The following is a 20,481-nucleotide window of genomic DNA, read 5'->3' on the forward strand; positions in this document are numbered from 1 at the left end:
AATTGTTGATGGTTCGCAAGATATTTCTTTAAGGACCCCTCCATTTGGGGGTCCAAAGAATCAAAAATATAATAGATGGGGGTTCTCCAAAAATTTAAAGTCAATCAAGCAAGACTAAAGTCAAGATATTAAAGTCAATCAAATAAGACTAAAGTCAAAATTAAAGTCAACTAAGTAAGACTAGAGTCAAGTATTAAAGTCAATCTCATAAGACTAAAGTCAAAACCCTAAATCAAAACCATAATCTAAACTAATCAAGTCAATCTCATAAGACTAAGGTCAAAACCCTAAATCAAAACCCTAATCTAAACTAATCAAGTCAATCTCATAAGACTAAGGTCAAAACCCTAAATCAAAACCCTAATCTAAACTAATCAAGTCAATCTCATAAGACTAAAGTCAAAACCCTAAATTAAAACCCTAAAGACTAAGTCAAAACCCTAATTGAAACCTTAAAAGAAACCCTAATCAAACCCTAATGCTTCTAAAAACTTTATAAATAGGAGCCTCCACACCCTATTTTCGTATCAAAGAAAAAACCCTAGAAAAAGTAGGTGAAGAAACCTCCCCAAAACCCTAATTTTGGAGCCTCAACTCCTTATTTAACACCCATGCTTCGATTTTAGCCTAAAAAACACCCAAAAACCTCTCAAAAACATCCCAAAAATCTACAACAAATTCGAAGCACCCAGATCCAAGAAGGAGATACCTTACCTTGGAGATCAGGAATCAGATTCGGAGATAGAACGAAGTAAGGAATACGGTACAAGGAGCCGTTTTCACCAGATCTGAGGGAATATCACTTTTGCATATCGAAAGTAAGATTTTTCATTATTTTTTAATCTAGGTTTGTCATTAGCGATGTAGATTTATTTGGGATAAGTAGAGACCGGCAATGGCCGGGTGGGGTTGGTGCCTAACACCTTCCAACCCCGTAACATGATCTCCGGATTCAGATTTTCTATAGAAGATTAGTTTATTATCCGTTTTAGAGTCAGTTTGGTTTCTAGACCATAATAACTAGGTGGCGACTCCCAAACCTCAAGGGTCAAAAGCGGATCCGCGTACCCCACGGATCGAGGGCGCTTTCACCTTAAGACTTAAAAATAGTCATATTGTGATTGAAAGAGGTCATTCACAAAAATTCAAAAAATTAACAAAATGATGAAAATACCCTTCGTGGGTTCCACACCATTGAAATATCTCAAAAATATCTTCAATAATCTTGAAATTTGATTTCTTATCTAACAAGACTAAAATTGACGAAAATAAATAATTGTACCAAAAATTAAAAAATGACCAAAATGCCCATTGATGTTCAACTTTTACTTAGATCTTGAATCTTAGGAAAACGTGACTAAAAATAAACTTTTGACAATAATCGCGCACATTAAGAAAATCTAGAAACCTCACGCTTAGAAAAATAAAAAAAAGACATATAAAATGATGAGAATTTTTACATAAAATGACTATTTTTGCCACATAGAATAATACCAATTGACTGGTCTGATAAGAGAAATTGATATGTCTATAACTTTCCTTGACTTGTGGGGCAAGTAAGGGGATCAAACGCAAAAGAAAGGGGATTGTTACCAAGCTAAAATAAAATGAAGTTAATCTAAGTCACTATTTTAAACTCTATTTTTGTGGTCTTTATGCTGATGCAGGGATGAAAAGGAGTCGGTTTGGCTATACATTGTTAATCTGGATTTTTTCTTTCTTTTTTCCCAACGGCACTAACTTTCTCTATGGAGGTATTACTGCTACTGCACCTAGGCTTGTGAAATCAGATATCAGATCGATTTGGATTCCGTCCTCGACCTAATTTGCTACCTGTACTAGGTTTGAGAAGGTGCTTGTAATATGTCCCACCAAATGCGCGTAAAATGCATGCCCTAATGTTGAGATAAACATGATGTTCATCTCTTGTTCAGTCATTGTTGGCCTTATTTGTAAAGTAGATTTTCGCTACCTATAGGCGTATTTTTTTACAATTTTCTTAGATTTTCATGTCATTTTAGCCATGTTGTTTCGATCCAAACCCACGTCCGTATTGAACCTATAGTTGTGCCAGAACATTTCAGTCAAGTCCTGTTAATTATTGATGAGTGTTTGGTCCAATCTTGAGAACCATTTGAGGGTTGGGCCAGTAAGGCTTCTTTGGAACAGTTGTACCAGTACTCTGTCATCCTCGTTGTATTGGCATAAGGATCCACAATACAACTTTAGATGTGACTGAGGACACCCTACCCCATTGTATTTCTCGAATTTCAAACACTTGAACTTGGTCAACAGTTACGCATTGGGATAAAAACAGGGGTCCTTAAATCAAGTTCCACTTATGGTGTTGAGGCCTTTGATTCTCCTTATTTCCTCTTGAAAAAATTTGATTTGTTGGGCTATTTTTTTATCTGTCATACTCTTGGCCTCTATGACTCTATACTCACACTCGTCATCAGGAATGACCATAGGAGGTGGTCGATTCTACGGAATGTAAAACGGAGGCCCCTGATATCCCAGAATTATGGGTGGCAGGGTGGTATGTGGCCCTTGTAGAGGTTATTCAGAGATCCTAATTTGATCCCAATGTATGATGTTGTGTTGTATGGGCCTATATGAAGCTGGCATTGACTAACAAGACGCCTAACATTTTTTTTTTCCGTTCAGTGGTTTTTAGCAATGTTGCGATTCTTGCATCAATGTCCGATGTTTCAGTTGTGGTGCTTCAGAGGCACTCATGGTGGTGGTTAGGGATCTGAGAAAATACGGAGGCTCTTCCAATTGTTTATACTTTTTTTGTTAAGCCACTTGTGGGTACTGAAGACCAAACGTTACTATCTTATTTACAAAAAGGAAAATGCATGATGTTTTATTAGGTCGAGTCAAGTTTATTTATTATAGAGTAAACGAATTTTAAAGAAAAATGTTCTTCAGCGCGGAGCTGACATCAACACGGAGTTGTCATCGGCGCAGAGCCAGCATCAATACAGAGTTGGGTTGTATATTTTTAAAAATAATTACATCAACATGGAACTGACATCAAAATGGAGTTGGCAACAACACGGAGCTGGGTTGCATATTTTTGAAAATAATTACATTAGCACGAAGCTGACATCAACACAGAGTTGGGTTTCATATTTTTTAAAATAATTACATCATCATGGAGCTGGCATCCACACGGAGTTGGGTTGCATATTTTTGAAAATAATTACATCAGCACATAACTGAATTCAACACAAGATTGACATCAACACAGAGTTGAATTAATTTGAAAATAATGGATTACATCAGCGAGTGACTGGCATCAACACGAAGTTGGATTAATTTGAAAATAAATTACATCAGCAAGTGGCTAGCATCAACATGGAGTTGGAAATTTTTTTGTAAAATAGATTATTGTAGACAAATCGAGTTGGAAAAACACACATTTTTTGTTACCCTCAAATTCAGTTACCTGAAATAAAAATCAGTCAGTTAGATCCTTAGGGAAGAGGTGGCGTACAATGTTTTTGCAAGGATACTCTTAAATCATCTCATTTACTTCAATAGACGTAATTTATCCCCCTTGTATTAAGAGGGCAAGATCGTTCTTATGCATCGACTTTGATCAAGAAATGTAATTAGCGTTTGTAAATCCATTTTTTTCGAAATTGGTTGAAATCATTTGGGTTGCTTGATCGGTTGTTGACCTTATTGGATCCCATATGGATCATGGACTCAATTCAGGTTGAATTGGAGGATGGACCCAGCTTGGGTCAAATTTGGATTATAGACTCGGTTCGAGTCAATTATAGATAGTAAACAAAATTCAAAATGGATACGAGTCGTGGACCCGATTCAGATTTGATGGATACAGGTCGTGGACCTAGTTCAAAATGGATACAGATTATAAACCATTTGAGATGGATATGGGTCGTAGATCCAATTTGGATTGGATACGGATCATGGACCCGATTCAAAGTTGATATGAGTGGTAGGTTTTACTTGGGTCGGGCCGCAAGATAAATTTGATTTGAGAGAATCCCTCTATTTTTGTTTTTTTTAAATGGTCGGGGGAGGCTCAAAGGGACTAGATCCCGTTTGTCCTCGGGTCTCGAGGTCAATTCGATTGGTTGAATAACCTATCATGGTTATATGAAGCGCAATGAGCCCACTTGAAGCCCAAGGTCTTAAACTATTTTGATTCGACTCATCAATGAGTAATTTGTTTTTTTTTTAATCATTTGTTAGAAGAGTCCATTTTGTCTAGTTTTCCAACATTTGGGATTCCCATTGAGAGTGTCGTCAATATTAAACAAAGATTGGGAGTTCCGCAAACCTGGTCTGTGCTCACTTGTTGTTCCAGATTTATATTGGTTCATGTTTGGAGCACAGATAGAACTATCATGGTCTTATCTGTGTTTTAAGAACGGATGAGACATTCACTGTTCTATCTGTGCTTCAAGCACAGATGAGACACATTTCTAGTTATCCGTTTTATGAGCACGAACCAGAAAGAAATCCAATTCCTAGAATTCATAGAAACTAGATTCTTGGTCCTTGCTGAAAGCGCCCTCGATCCGCGGGGTGCGCGGATCCGCTTTTGACCCTTGAGGTTTGGGAGTCGCCACCTAGTTATTTCGGTCTAGGAACCGATCAATGACTCTAAACGGATAAAAGCTAATCTAAAATAAAAAAAAACTGAATTCGGGGATCAAGTTACGGGGTTGGAAGGTGTTAGGCACCAACCCCGCCCGGCCAAAGCCGGTCTCTACTAAATTCCCAAGTAAATTACATTGCTAAAACCTAGATAAAAATATAAAATAAAAAAAAATACCTTTCCGATGCAAGGACTTTACTCCCTCAGATCTAACAAAAAAGCTCATTGTACCGTGCTCCCTTGCTACGTTCTGCTTCCGGATTTGACTTCGGATCTCCGAGGCAAGGTATCTCCTTGTTTTTTGAATCTGAACTCTTCAAATTCGTTGCGGAGTTGGAGGTGTTTTTGGAAGGCTTTTGAGTGTTTTCTAGACTAAAATTGAAGGGGGGATGTTAGGTAAGGAGTTGGGGCTCCAAAACTAGGGTTTATGGGGGGCTAGGGGAGCTTCTAGACCTACTTCTCTTAGGGTTTATAATTTGATACGAAAATAGGGTGTGAGCACCTCTATTTATAGATGTTTTTAGGGGTTGATTTGGATAGAGTTAGTATTTAATTAGATATCTTTTAATTAGAGTTGTGTTTTAATTTGACTTGTTTTAGGTAGAATTATGTTTTAATTAGAATTGTTTTAGGTAGAATTATTTTTAAGTTAGAACTCTATTAGATAGAGTTATTAATCAATTATAATTCTATTATGACTTTTGGTCTTATTTGATTGACTTTTAGTGTTTTGACTTTAGTCTTAATTGATTGACTTTTAATATCTTGACTTTAGCCTTGCTTAATTGACTTTAATTTTGACTTCAGTCTCACTTGATTGACTTTAATACCTTGACTTTAGTCTTGCTTGATTTACTTTTAATTTTGGAGAACCCCCCTCTAAAATATCTTTAATTCTTTGGACCCCCAAATGGAGGGGTCCTTAAAGAAATATCCCACGAACCCTCAACAATTTTGCCTGAGAGTCCGATTAATCGATTTTTTAGGTTCAAAATTTTAAATTAATTTCATTAATGTTTAAATTTAATTATTTAATGTTTTATTTATTAATTTCGGAATTTTTTATCATGAAAATTGTGAAATTACCGTTTTGCCCCCGGAGAGGACTTTTCACGTTTTAAGTTGGTTTTTAATGTTCTAGGATGTTTTAGAATTGGTTTTTCGTAAGGAATTCAATGGAAATATTAGTTTTTGTTATTTATGAAATTTTTTGTGTGAAATGGTTGTAATTTTGTCAAATTCTGTTAAAATTGGTGAAATGATTTATTTGGTTCCAATTTGTCATTTTATGTGTTCGAATGGGTTTTCCTAAGCGTAACGTAGGCTCTAAGGTTGTTTTGAGGTTAGGGGTATTTTGGTAATTTGGTAATTTTTAGTGATTTTTATCGTGAAGCTTCTTTTTGGTCTGCAAGATGATGATTTCTATGTTTCTGGGGTCGTACTTTCCTAGCGTAGCGTGGTTTCTAAGGTTTTGTCAATTTGAGATACCTCATCTGGATTTCTGAAACAAATCTGGTAACAAAATAAAGCAACGGAATACACATCCATCATTGGGAATCCTTGCGATCGGGTTGACGAGTTGATTAATCAGGCGGATGCAAAAATGGGGTGTTTACACTTGCTTTGAAGGTTCTCTACTATTTTTATTTTTATTTTTTTAACATGATGTAGCAAGCACATCTCCCCCTTTTACCAAAGGGGAAAACAAAGAAATGCAAAAAAATGAAATCCTAATCTATACACTGTTGCCTTCGTGGGCTTACAACTTGGACCTCGAGGTCGAATGCATTTTAAACACATACGACTCTATTTTGGGGGTCAATTGTACCTAAGAATTTGTGTCCTATATTTGTCTAGTCAAGCACATGCATGCTGCTAATAGGTGGGTTTATGGTTACCTGATCTTCAAATTTCGATGCATACTGGAGTACACACGTCGTTGGTTGGTAATCAGATTTGATGTGCTCATCCTCAACATTTGAAATAATGATCTCAAGTCGTAGAACTACTAGGCATTATGACTAAATATATTGAGGGTGAGGTGAATTGTGCAATAGGCTATGCTCACAATTGCTTGTGCATTTTTTTTTTCTTATAAGAAAAACAAAGTAAATAAACATTACAACTTGTTATCTTGAATACAAAAGCAACATGATCAACAAACATCAAACAATGTTAGCGACCAAATAACAATATTTTTTTTTCCAAAATTTTCGGGTTTTCATGAGGGTTGAACCTAGTATCCTCAGTGGAGTCGTCAGTTATAGATACGTGATTCTTGGATTTTCAAATAGCACTTATACGAAGGTTTGGAATCGCTACCATTCATATTTGTGAGAATGTGTGAATGGTCACCCGATGTACATTTTTAGGAAAAGTGTCATTTTGGCGTTTAGTGACTCTTATTTGGATAAGGTACTAGTCAACCTAAGATCGGGGTAAGCAGCTCGATTGGAGAAAAGAGAAGGTGTTAGGCACCCTTTTTTCCCATCAAATGGTGGTAACCTCAAAATAACTCGATCATTTTAGAATAAAAATGCAAATAAAATAAGAGTACCACGTGTTGACGGATTATACCCAAGTAGGGTTTTGCTATCGGCTTTATCATATAAGGATTATCTCATTGAAGGAAAAGATCTTTATATGGACCTAGCCTTGGGAGTAACATGCTTCTGAAAAGTGTTGGCTATGGTTATGGGTCCATTCTCATGAGTTGAGAAGAATCTGGATACCAATTGCTTCAAAATAGTTTAAAAGGTTTAAAATTGATTTTTGTTTTGAAAGTGATTACAACCCCTATACTTTCAACCGAACCGAAGTCTAATTTATCAGAGATAGAGAAGGGGAGCATTACATCTTAGAAGCTTTCTAATAATAAAATAAAAGAAGTGAGGGGATAATAAATGAGGGATATGAAAAGGGGAGAGAAATTGAGGGTATGTTTCTTCTAACCCACCTAGAAGCTTTAATGCATTCTTTATTCTTCTATGTCTTGTTCTTTAAGTCCTTAGTGAAATATGAGGGTATTTTTCTTTTTGATTAATATGTAGTGTGAGAATGAAATAGAAGAGAGTTGAGAGAAGATTTTTTTAATTTAAGATTTGGGTGTCAATTTTGGAAGGTGATAGAGGTATTTATAGGTGTGGGAGGTTACTTTTGGGGGTAAAATAGGGTGAAAAGATAGAAGAGTAAATAATGGCATGGGTTTTGGAGGTGAGGGGTGTGAAATTTAGAGTTGGGATGATGGTATTTTTGGAAGGAATGTAAATGAATAGTTTTTTTATTCAAATGATTTGAATCATTGCCAATCCATTTAGGTGGAATGTTTGATAAGATGAAATGATGAGGGATTTGATTGGAATAATATGATTGAGTGTTAGTCAGGATGAGGAGGTGAAGTGTTTGATTAGAAGAATGGGTTGTGTAAGGAGTTAGGTGTTTAGGTTTTTGGGAGGGTTAAGGGGATGATGACATGTGTCAAAAAGGAATGGAGAGGTGAGGTGATTAGATAAGTTGATTGGAGGGAATGGGTGTGGGGATGGTTTGTGAGAATGGATTGATGGTGAATGATGAAGGGATGTGTGGGTTGTGATGTGGGTGAGGGGTTAGGTTGGGCAGAATGATTTTTTAGGATGTGAGTTGTGGTGTGGATAAGTGTCATTTTGATGATCAAAAGGTGATTGATTGATGTGGATAATGATTTGTGGGTTAGGGTTATGGATTATGGATGTGGGTTTGAATTGGTTTGGACTATGGTGTACTAGGCTAGGGTTTTTGGGAGGTTGCAGGTTATTTAGAATTGGATAGGATTTACTTTATGATAGAACTTAATAAGTTGGTGGTTTTTAGGATTTGGGTAATATGAAATTAGGTTTAGGTTAGGTTGGATAAGGTGAGAAATGATTTTTTGTGAGTTGAAGGTTTGTGGGCCTTAAGCAGGCTTAGGATGATTCGATTCCAAAAGTGAAATGGTGAAAGGTGGGGAAGGTGTGGGATAGGCCAAGTCTCGTTCTAAGTCTATTAATCCTTTTTGGGGTCATGGGAATCTTCAGATTGATTAAAATGCCACGTTTCAACGAATTAGACTTTTTAGGCACGTTGATGAATTTTATTGAAAATTTGATATTTTTGGGCTCTTTTCGAGTGGGGGGCCGTTCAAATTGGGGTGTCTACAACTATCTTTTTTTGTAGGAATTACGTGTAAAGAACTGCAAAGAATATATTGAACCCTTATTTGTATGGGTCGAAAAACTTTATTAAAACATGATTTCAAAATATCGAATGGACTGATGACTTTTGTAGAAAATGGCCATCCAAGCATGGGGTCTGGCAGGGTTTTGCCTTATTGATTCCTTGATCTCGTGGCACGGAGCTCGTTTGAAATCTTGGACTTACTGAAAATTTTGATAAGTTTTAAAGCTTAGATGTTTTTGGCTGTGTTTCAACAAATTGGAATTAAATGTATCTTGAAAAGATTTTTGATTTTTTATATATTTTTTTTATTTTTAAAATTCTTTTGATTTTTTTGATTTTTTTGTGAGAAGGTTCAATGGGGTTTGAACAAGCTCGGGTGCACACTCTATTTGCCTAAGGTCTTATTGCAATGGGGCTTGATCGAGGCCATGTTGACGTGTTGGGTTAGTGTACTCAACCTTTTTCGCTTTGAGGAACATGAAATGACTCCCATCATTGAGGAATTTGAGTTATTATTGGATTTTGAAATGTCGGGTGTGGTTGTTGTTTTGCCTTTACGCGAAGATTATCAAGACGAGACTTTCGATTTCTTGGGGATAAACCGTAAGTTTTTTAAGGTTCCGGATGACAAATCGGCTTTAAAGACAATGTCTAGATCTTTCTTGATTAAACTTCTTACGGATCTCTCGAGGCCGTTGGTTCACTTTAACGCCCTCAATTTGATGGTGGTGAGTCAACTCTTGTTTCTGGGTGGCAGAGATATCATGAACCTCCCTCTCATCCACGTAATACAATAAGTATGTGAGGGACGTCGATTGGCCCCCATACTTTTGAGTGAGATGTTCCAATCTCTCACGACTTGTTTATCCGGTCATGATCGGATTTTTCAAGGGTGTGCTCCACTTTTGTAGGTAAATTCCAAACTTAGCGTAAATTTACAATTTAAATTCACTAGTCTTCATGAGGTTAGAAGACTTCTCTTTTTGTAGTTTTGATTCATGGATCATTTGGCTTTGACTGAAGCCATTAACAATCTATTTTGCGTTAATGCTGATCTTGTGCTCATGATGTTGAGGCGAGTTGTTCCCTTGGTCTCGGGTGGTAAAGAGGAATCGTTTACTTTTATTTGAAACCTCGAGGATGATGCCGTTAAATGGGTCGGTGCATTCCAACCCCAAAGATCTCCCGAGATTGCATTTGATGGGGTCCGTTTTCTTGTCTTGATTGGTCTTCTTGGGGCGATTCACAATGTATCACTTTGGGTTCTTTGATAATTTGGCTATGATGAGAGTGTGCTCATTCCTGATAATTTTAGCGAGTTGGTTGGCCCTTTAACCTCTACACTTCTGAGTTGACTCATGAAAGAATGGAGTTGAGTTGAGGTTTTGAGTCGATCCGTCTTTGTAGCACACCTATTCCTGTCGTATTTGCATTAGATTCGAGAACTCATCCCCGGGAGGCAATCTATATCGGTAGTGCCCCGAGTATGTCCTAATGCTTCATCCTTATTTGATTATTGAGATCGAGTAGAGGGGACCCAAGCTGATCATCATTGAATTCAGGCTCTTTGGCATAAATTCTAAAAAAAGATGTAGAAAGAGATTGCTCGAATAACATCCGAACTCGCACTGTCGGGATATAGCGATAACAGTGAAATGGCTAGGTTTCGAGCCAAAGTTGTTGAGTTGAGGGGCAGATTTTCCCAGAGTACTCATTTTGACAATTTTGCAGTATATTTGGTGAGTCATGACGCTTCGGATGTTGAAAGAGTGATGATTAGCCAAACTGCCTGGATCCGTGCCTTGGAAGACTACCTTGACTCTTTTTTCATTTCTTACCATGATATTTGATGGGCTATGTGTTGTATTCCTACTTTTTTGTATTTTCTTATCATTATCTGAATGTATGCAAAAAATTGAAAGATTTAATGCAAAGAAAATAAGTTTTATACTTATTTGGCCTCAGGTATATCTATTGTTTAAAAATACAAAATTTTATTGAATAAGTCTTAGATTTGTCATCATTAACCAAAATAATAGTTTTTTGAAATTTTATGAAATCTCTTTATCAAATGAATACAATAAATTTGGAGTTTGTAAAATCTCTGGTTGTGACGGTTTTAGTATTTTCGCCAACCACAAGGGATACAACGTCAATTGCTCTTTTGATTTTTTTAGAGTCATCTCTAGTGCCCTGGTATTGGGAGATTGTTATTTATTCAAACTTCAGGATTTTTGGAAAGATTTTACTGTTCACAATTTATACTCTTGTAGGCCAGGAGTTACTCTTGCTTTGTTTTTTTTGTTTGCCCTTATCGCCCCTGGTGTCAATTACAATTTTAATTAGACCCGATTTCTATATTTTTGCATATCGATGCCCTTTCAGATTTCATCGTGCCGTTGTTTTTGATCTTGTCATAGTCTGATCCTTTTATTCATAGCGCTCTTTCAAACTATGTTTGTATTTTTTTGGATTTTTACACTATACTTCTTACTTGCTCGGAGTCTATGTGTCTTTGTGAGTCGGTGATTCAAGTTGAGATGTTAGATCAGCGACTCTACTTTTGTAGTGATGCTCTTTTTCGAGTAATTTATCTAAATTCTCTTCTTGAGTTTCCTGACGACTTCTCGTGGCTCGGTAACTCAAGTTGAGCTCCGAGATAAGTTACTCTACGCTTCAAGACACTTTTTTTTAATATCCGACCTGGATTCCCCTCTCGAGTCTTCCAACGATCGGATCAAGTTACAATATCATTGGTGTTGCCATCGTCATTGTGTTGCCCTAGAACATTTCCTGATCCAAAAGGCTTAAGTTAATGGTAGTGAAAAGATACAAAAAGATTAAGGTTTGGGTTTGTTTAGAGTGGGTTAGGCATGGAGTTTGTCTATTTTTATTTCGAAAATGTGATCTATATCTCCTCCCAATGTCTCTCGAATTTGTTTAAGTTGGAGATTTGGGTAGAGCTAAAGATCAAGTATACGAGTTTTTAACTTTTTTTATTTTATATTTTATTTTTAGCCGTTCAAAGTTTATTCTCGTGCGGGCTAGAAGTACTTTGATGCTTTGAATTTTATACTTTTATCTTTTTTTGTAATGTTGACTTGCCCCAATCTTAGGTTAAGAAATGAACGTGATGGCTCAAAATGGTTGACTAGGGTTGGATAGTTATTTTTAGGATAGTAAAGATAGTCTTTCGTCATCTCAAGATCAGATCTCAGGCGTAGTACTTCTTAACAGTGTTTTCTTGGCTTGGCAAAATCTTCTTCAAGACAAGGTCTCTTGACCAGATTTTTCTAAGTTTGAAATTTTTATTATAGGCACGAGATATTCGTCATTGATAGATCTGTTCGTGGTAGATAGTTGCAAAATGTTTCTCCTCTATCAGATTTAGTTAATTGAACCCAGCTTGGATCCATTCAGTTTCAATGGGTAAGACTGTTTCCATTCTATATACCATCGAGTATGGCATTGCCCCAGTCGAAGTCTTGAATGAGGTTCAATAAGTGTGAAGTGTAAAAGATAATATGTCATGTCAATCCTTGTATGCAACAACCATCTTCTCGATAATTCTTTTGATGTTCTTGTTAGCAGCCTCAACTGCTCCGTTTATCTTGGGTTTGTAAGGTATAGAATTGTGATGAGTAATATGGAAGTCTTCGCACATCTTGATTATGTCTTTATTTTTGAAATTTTTGGTATTGTCAGTTATTATTCTGCTAGGAAACTCATATCGGCAAATGATGTTGTTCTTGACAAACTTCAGGACGTTGCTTTTAATGACATTGGCATATGATGTCGCTTCTACCCATTTAGTAAAGTAATCAATAGCGACTAGGATGAAACGATGCCTATTTGCAGTTTTTGATGAAATTTGACCGATGACGACCATGACCCAGAGTGAAAAAGGCCAAAGGGTAGTCATATTATGTAATTCTGAAGATGGAACATTGATCTTGTTGGTATAAATCTGGCACATATGACATTTTTGGACATGCTAATAGCAGTTACTCTCCATTATTGTCCAATAATATCCCATCCTCATGATTTTCTTGGCTAGCATATGACCATTCATGTGGGGTCCACAGACTCCACCATGCACAGTCTCGATCAGTCGTTTTGCTTCTACTTCTGCTACGCATCAGAGTAGGATTTCGTGATGTGATTTCTTGTATAGAATACCATTGCTCAAGAAGAATTGGCCTGCCAATTTCTGAATGGTCATTTGATCATTTGGCGTTGCATCTGATGGGAGGATTCGATCTTCGAGGTATGCCTTAATGTCCGAGTACTATGACTTATCTTCGGGCTCTTTTACTTCAACGGTTAGATAAAAGGTCGATTTATCTTGAATTTTGATCTCAATGGAATCGATGACTAGGTCTTACGAGATACTAATCATAGAAGCAAGTGTAGCTAGTGCATCTGCAAATTGATTCTTAGCTCTCGGCATGTGTGTGAATGAAATCTTGTTGAAATTTAAACTTAATTCTTCGAGATACTTATGATTAGGGATCAAACTTTGCTATCGGATTTTTCATTCTTCAATCGTCTCATAGACTACTAAAATTGAATCTCCAAATATGTCGATTTCATCTACCTCGAGATTCAATGCTACTTTGTATTCTGCCTCGTTGTTAGAACATTAAAACTTTAATCTGATAGTTGATGAGTATCTCGAAACATTGAATTATACGCACGGTTCTCAGACATTTATCTTGATTTCTCCGTATTAAGGTAATAATCATGATAAGCCTTGAAACATCATATTGCATGTTAAATAGGCTTAATTATACATAAATAAATTCATTTACTAGATAAATTTAATTACGAGTGTTTCTTGTGCAGAAAATCAACATTTTGAAATTAAAATCTCAAGGCAAAAGTATTTGGGCAAACTTTGGAATGCCCTAATCTTTAACTCTTATTCTCATTTTTTATCTTTTTGTGCAAAAAAAAATGGAGGCTACTTTTGGACTTTTCTGCACATATTTTTCTCTATAAATAGAGCTTCAATCTCTAAAGAAATCCTTCTTCTTGGTTCTCTCATTCAACACTTCTTTAATCTAAAGCTCTTAGCCTCTTCTCTTATATTTTTGTATTTTTATTTTCTAGTTATTTTTCTTTTTGGCTAAATAGTCTTGTAAGAAGTAGAAGAAGAAGAAGATTTTGAAAGTTTCTCCATGAAATGAAGAAAAGTTCTTTCATCTCTTATCTTCTCTCTCTTGCAATGACATTAGGCTATGCTCCTCTCCATTGGAGAGTGAAAAAGCTTAGAGCAAATTCTTGTGTTATTTAGAGTTTTATGCCTTTCTTTTATCTAAAATGCTCATGAGTTCTCTTTAAGATTTCTTGCACATTTTATTCCTAATATATATACTTTATGTTTATATTAAATCAAGATAAGGTATGCTTAAACTAGATAATTGGTAGTAGGAATTTTAAGGAATTCTACTTTGTTTATGTTCCCTAATTTGATTTCATTTGTTGAACTTTCCGATCTAAAGAGCTAACACCAAGCCCTTACGATTGAGTTATAAAAAGATTAGAGACTAGGAATTGCTCATCAACATGTTCTAGGTAGATCCACCTCTGATGGTACTTTAATTTCATAAGTTTACTTGCTTTTAACTTCATTTACTTTGGTTAATTTTCTAGCAACTTTAAATCTTCTTAATAAGTTTAAAAATACAAAGAAAAATAATTTTAATTCATTTTGGTTAATTCAAATTTTATCCTCTTAGCTTAATTCTATTCCCCCTTTCTCTTGGGTTCGATCCCCTACTTGCCCTATAAGTAAAGTAAAAATAAGATTAATATTAACTCCGATAGGGAAAAACAACAATAGTTTCACCAGTATTTTGGCGCCGCTGCCGGGGAAAGATAAAGGTAGAAATGGTAAGTTTTGATTTAAAATTCATTTATTTCATTTTTATTTTTATTTTTATTTTTTTTTCTTTTGATTTCTTTCTGTAAGTTTAAGTGTTTTTTAGGGTTTAAGGGAGAAGAAAGAAGAAAAAAAATAAAAAAAAAAGTCATTCCCATTTTGTTTTATACCCCAGACAATAAAACTTAAATTGATTGTAACTTTCTGCTCCGATCTTCGATTAACTATTATAGTATATTAATTTGGGGTAGAATAAAATTTTCTATAAATGTGACAAAGTCAGTAAGATTTTGATAATTCAGAATCTATTTTTGAGTCTGTTTACTATCATTTCTGCTAACATTTCTATTTTGCTCCTTGTAGGTGTATATTTTTTTTTCTTTTCTTTCAATTTCCTTTAATCTTTAGTTAGGTTTATTTTTCTGTTTTAGAAACTCTTGTATAGGATTCCTTGTAATTTTTTTTAATTATCCAAAAAGGCTTAGATTGTAATAAACTAAGGAAGGACGATGGGTGGACAATATCGTCACGGCTCATTAGGTTCACATACCAAAATTGAAATTGGTGGCCTAAGTTTAATCTAACCATCTTCACCCTGTCTAACACGGGAGATAATCCCGGAACACCTATGCCTCTCTATGCTAGTGGGTTACTTCTTGTCTTTGTGTGTTATTTTTCCAATTTGCACACATGTGGAATAGTTAGTAGTAAAGAGCTCCCTTTCCTAGGGATGGCATGATAAGATAAAGATTGGAAGTCATTACCAATTCCTTGTTCTAATAAGGATAATCAACTCACTAGTCATCCAATCAAATTAAATAAAATCAATTAGATTTGACTATAGGGCCCACGAGCTCAATAAGAGAAATTTCGCTTCAAGTTGTGCCGATTGCGCTTCTTGATCATCTTTTGTATTTAGTAAGATATTTCCTTTTGAGGGGATAGATTCAGTCTATTCAGGAAAGGAAGGTGATTTAAGAGTGCCCTTACTTATGCATTGTGTGCCACCTCTGATCTGGAGATCCGAATGATTCAAAATTGACTTCATAGAACCAAGTTGGAAGGCTAGCTACGTTATTTCTACCCAGTTAGGAGCTTTCTAGCTTTAAGAAACCTATCGAAGTCCAGTCTTTTTTTTCGTGATTGTTTGATCGACTGTGTGATTTGCATACTTGGTAGACGTTCACAGAGCAACGTATTAGAACCATTCAATCCTGAGATCGAACGTACCATTAGTAGGATACGCAAGACACTATCAGTAGTTATGATGGATGATCGAAAGCGAACTCTCAATGAGCTCTTCGCTCCAGCTTCCGCATCTTCTCTTGCATGCATTGTATTACCATTGAACAATGCACCTCAATTTGAAATTAGGACTGCCATCATCAATATGCCTCCTAAGTTCCACAGTTTAGAGCATGAACAACCTCACACCCACCTTAATCGATTCTTGACTATATGTCAAACTTTTAGAAATCAGAATCTAGATGAGGAGAGTATCAAGCTTATTTTGTTTATCTTTGGAAGACCACGTAGCTGCGTGGTTGAACTCTATAGCACCCAATTCCATAGTCACCTAGGATGTTCTATCCAAGAAATTTATGGCAAAATTTTACCCTGTGGCCAAAACTAAGAAAATGAAGGACTCCATTAGAAATTTTAGAGCCTGTCCTGATGATGAATTTTTCCAAATTTGAGAAAGATTCAATGATTTATTGGTCAAGTGCCTACACCATAGTATTGACAAAACACAGTTGGTGCAAAGTTTTTATAGAGGATTAACAATGAATCAACGTACCTTAGTTGAGTCAATGCATAAAAGTCAATTCATGACCAGACTCCCAACCAAGCGTACGATTTCCTCGTAGAGTTAGCCAAGAGTACTTAAAATTGGAGCACTAACTAGGAAGAGTTTGATAGAGACGATCCGGTTAGGAAGACATGCATGTATAAGATGAAGGCAGACCCTGATCTAAAAAATGTCATGTCTAGTCTAGTGAGTGGGATGAACAATCTCACGAAAAAGTTAGATGCTTTTACTATCTTAGCATCCAAACCTCACCTATATCCTCGTACAGTTTCGCAAGTGACTGTTGAACCGAGTTCTTTGTGTGTCATATGCAACAACAACGACCATTTGGTCGAGTATTGTCCCAACTTGCCTCAGATTAAAACTAAACAAGCAAATGCGATTAATGGTTATAGTACTTTTAGGAAGCCAACTTTGAATTCTTTTAGCCAAACATATCATCCAGATAATATGTTTCATCCTAATTACTCGTACAGACAGAACGAACCTATTCAATCTAGTGGTCCGTTAGTTATAATAAGAGTTTTCCTAGGCAATCTGGTTCTTCCACAAATCAAGCCATTGTCCCTCAAGTTCCTTATCAACCCCAACAATCTACAGATTGTAAAGCCATTGTACCATATCTCATGACCAATTACCATCAGCCAGTCTAACAACAGTCGTCCTTAGAATCTATGATTACCGAGTCGATGAGGCAGCAACAACAGTTCATCCAAACTCAACAGCAAACCCATCAAAATCAAACTCAGATTAACCAGGTCACTGTGCAATCCATAGCTAAGATGGAAATTTAGTTGGGATAGTTAGCTCTCTCCTTAAGTGGAGAGAGAAAGGTCAATTTCCTAGTCAGATTATTCCTAACCCTAAAGGTCAACCTTTGGTTCCAAACAGATCGAAGGGTCAATACGAAGCAGGAAGCCATTCTAGAGTTCCATAAGACTCAGTCCAAGCTATCCACACCTTGTGTTCAGGAAAGAAGGTGGACAACAAGGTCCAACCTATTGATAAGAGATAAAAAATCCTAGAAAAGGACAAAGTTAAAAAAAAAGTCATAGAGTCTCCAAAAGATAATGAGAAAGATTTGGAAAATCCTCCCATCATCTTGTCAATTTCAAAAGTTTCATTTTCCCATCGCCTTAGAGACTCTAAAAAAGATAAGCAGTTTGAAGGTGTCTTAGAAGTCTTTCAAAATGTGCATATCAATATCTCATTCTTAGATACCATTAAACAGATACCTTCTTATGTGAAATTCCTAAAGGATTTGACCACAGTTAAAAGGAAAACACCGTGTCCTCGGGAAGCCATCATGGCAGCCCAAGCTTCGTTGCTCATCTAACAAACGATTGCACCAAAATTTAAGGATCCTAGATGTCCGACAATTTCCATTCACAGTGAAAATTAAGTGGTCAAAAAATATCTCTCAAACTTAGGGGCTAGCGTAAACCTTTTACCATATTCAATTTATAAACAATTAGGTTTGGGGGTTTTAAAACCCATAGATATCACGTTAAGTCTAGGCGATGGGTCCATAAAAATTCCAAAGGGTATAGTTGAGGACGTGATAGTTAAAGTCAAAGATTTCTATTTTTCTGTTGATTTTGTTATCATAGACACAAAGTTAGTCATCAATTCAAACAGTCATATTCCTATCATCTTAAGACGTCCATTCTTAGCCACGTCTGACGCAGTCATTCGTTGTAGAAACGAGATTATGACTTTAGCATTTAGGGATATGAAAGTGAAACTAAACGCCTTCCACAATTTCCAAGGAATTGATGTAGATGATGACATGGATTAAGTGAACATGATAGATACGCTATTCAATCAAATGTATCAAGAGTTAGGGTACTCCGATCCCCTAACGACATGTTTGGCTCACTTTGATCTTGACTTGGACGTAGAAGAGTCTATTAGTGAAGTTAATGCTTTACTTGAATCCATTCCTCTCTTAGATTTTGTGCGGTGGCACGCAAAAGCTGAAAGTCTTCATGTGCACATATCTAATTTTGTTCCTTCCCATGTCGAGCCTCCAAAATTAGAACTCAAGTCGCTTCTAGAGACCTTGAAATATGCATTTCATGGTAAGAATCAAACCTTTTCTGTGATCATTTCCTCTCACCTCAAAAAAGTCCAACAGGGAAAGTTGTTAGGAGTATCAAGAGAACATCAAGGGAATTAGTCAATCTGTGGTCATGCACCATATTTATCTAGAGGATTTTGCTAAGTCTTCTTTAGAACATCATAGACGACTAAATCCTGTCATGAAACACGTGGTTTGGATGGAAGTAATGAAATTGCTAGATACGGGTTATCTATCCCATCTCTAATAGTCGTTGGGTGAGTCATATACAAGTAGTTCCTAAGAAGTTTGGTATCACTTTGGTTGTAAACCAAGACAACAAATTAATCCCCATTCGAATCTAAAATGGATGGAGAGTGAGTATCGATTATAAGAAACTCAACTCGATGACTCTTAAGGATCATTTCCCCTTACCTTTCATTGATCAAATGTTAGAGCGTCTAGTAGGACATTCTTACTATTGCTTCTTAGATGATTATTTCGGGTACAACTAGATACCCGTTGCTCTAGTCGATCAAGAGAAAATAATTTTCACATGCCCTTTCAGAACTTTCGCATATCGTCGCATGCCTTTTGGATTGTGCAATGCACCCGTTACTTTTTAGCGGTGCATGATGAGTATATTTTTCGACATGCGAGAAAGATATCTCGAAGTGTTCATGGATGATTTTTTCGTTTTCAGACTAAGTTTTGAGGAATGTTTCCATTACTTGACTTTGGTCCTTGTACGTTCCAAAGAGGTTAATCTAGTCCTCAATTGGGAAAATTTTCATTTCATGGTAACATCAGGGATTGTGCTAGGGCACATTATTTCTACTAAGAGGATTGAGGTAGACAAGGCAAAGGTAGGTCTAATCGAAAAATTATCACATTCTAGAATGATCAAAGAAATTAAGTCATTCCTAGGCCATGCGGGTTTCTATCGTAGATTCATTAAAAATTTTGAGAAAATCTCAAAGCCTTTATGTGAACTATTGGGAAAGGATGTTACTTTCAACTTTTCGGAGTCATGTCTTTCTACGTTCAACAAGCTCAAGTCCGAGTTAACCTCGGCACCTATTATTCAACCTCCAAACTAAAGCATTCCATTCGAAGTTATGTGCGACGCTTCAGATTATGCAATAGGTGCTGTTTTGGGTCAACGAATCGAAAAATAACCTCATGTTATCCAATATGCTAGTAAAACCCTTAACGATGCTCAACTTAACTACTCTACAACAGAGAAGGAAATGCTAACAGTGGTCTATGCTGTTAAAAATTTTCGTCCCTACCTCATAGGATCTAAAGTCGTGATCTGCACAAACCACGCAGCATTGAAGTACCTTCTATCAAAGAAAGATGTTAAAGCAAGGCCAATCCATTGGATTCTACTTCTATAAGAGTTTGATCTCGAGATCTAAGATAAAAAGAGGGAAGAAAATGTCGTAGCTGATTACTTGTTTAGGATAGTTAATAAGCCATCCGAGGAGTCCTTACCCATTTCTAAATCCTTTCTCGATAAACAACTTATGCAAATCTCTCAAGCCAACGCTCCATAGTATGCAGACATTGTCAACTACCTAGTTACATGTCAATTCCCAGTCAAAATGAATAGCCAAGAGAAACTTCGTCTTCTGTCGAAAACAAAATGGTATTTCTGGGATGAGTCATACTTATTTAAGTATTGTCCCGATCAAATCATTAGACGTTGTATTCCAACCTGTGAGCAAGTCAATATCCTAGAGTTTTATCATAATCATGCCTACGGAGAACACTTCAGTGGTAAGAAGACTGCTATGAAAATCTTACAGTGCAGTTTTTTCTGCCCTAGTATTTTTCGTGATGCCCTCGAGTTTAGTAAATCTTGTGATAGATGTTAGAGATTAGGAAAAATC

The sequence above is a fragment of the Akebia trifoliata genome, chromosome 5 (assembly GCF_017979445.1).
Source record: "Akebia trifoliata isolate Shusen 1 chromosome 5, ASM1797944v1, whole genome shotgun sequence".
Taxonomy (NCBI): Eukaryota; Viridiplantae; Streptophyta; class Magnoliopsida; order Ranunculales; family Lardizabalaceae; genus Akebia; species Akebia trifoliata.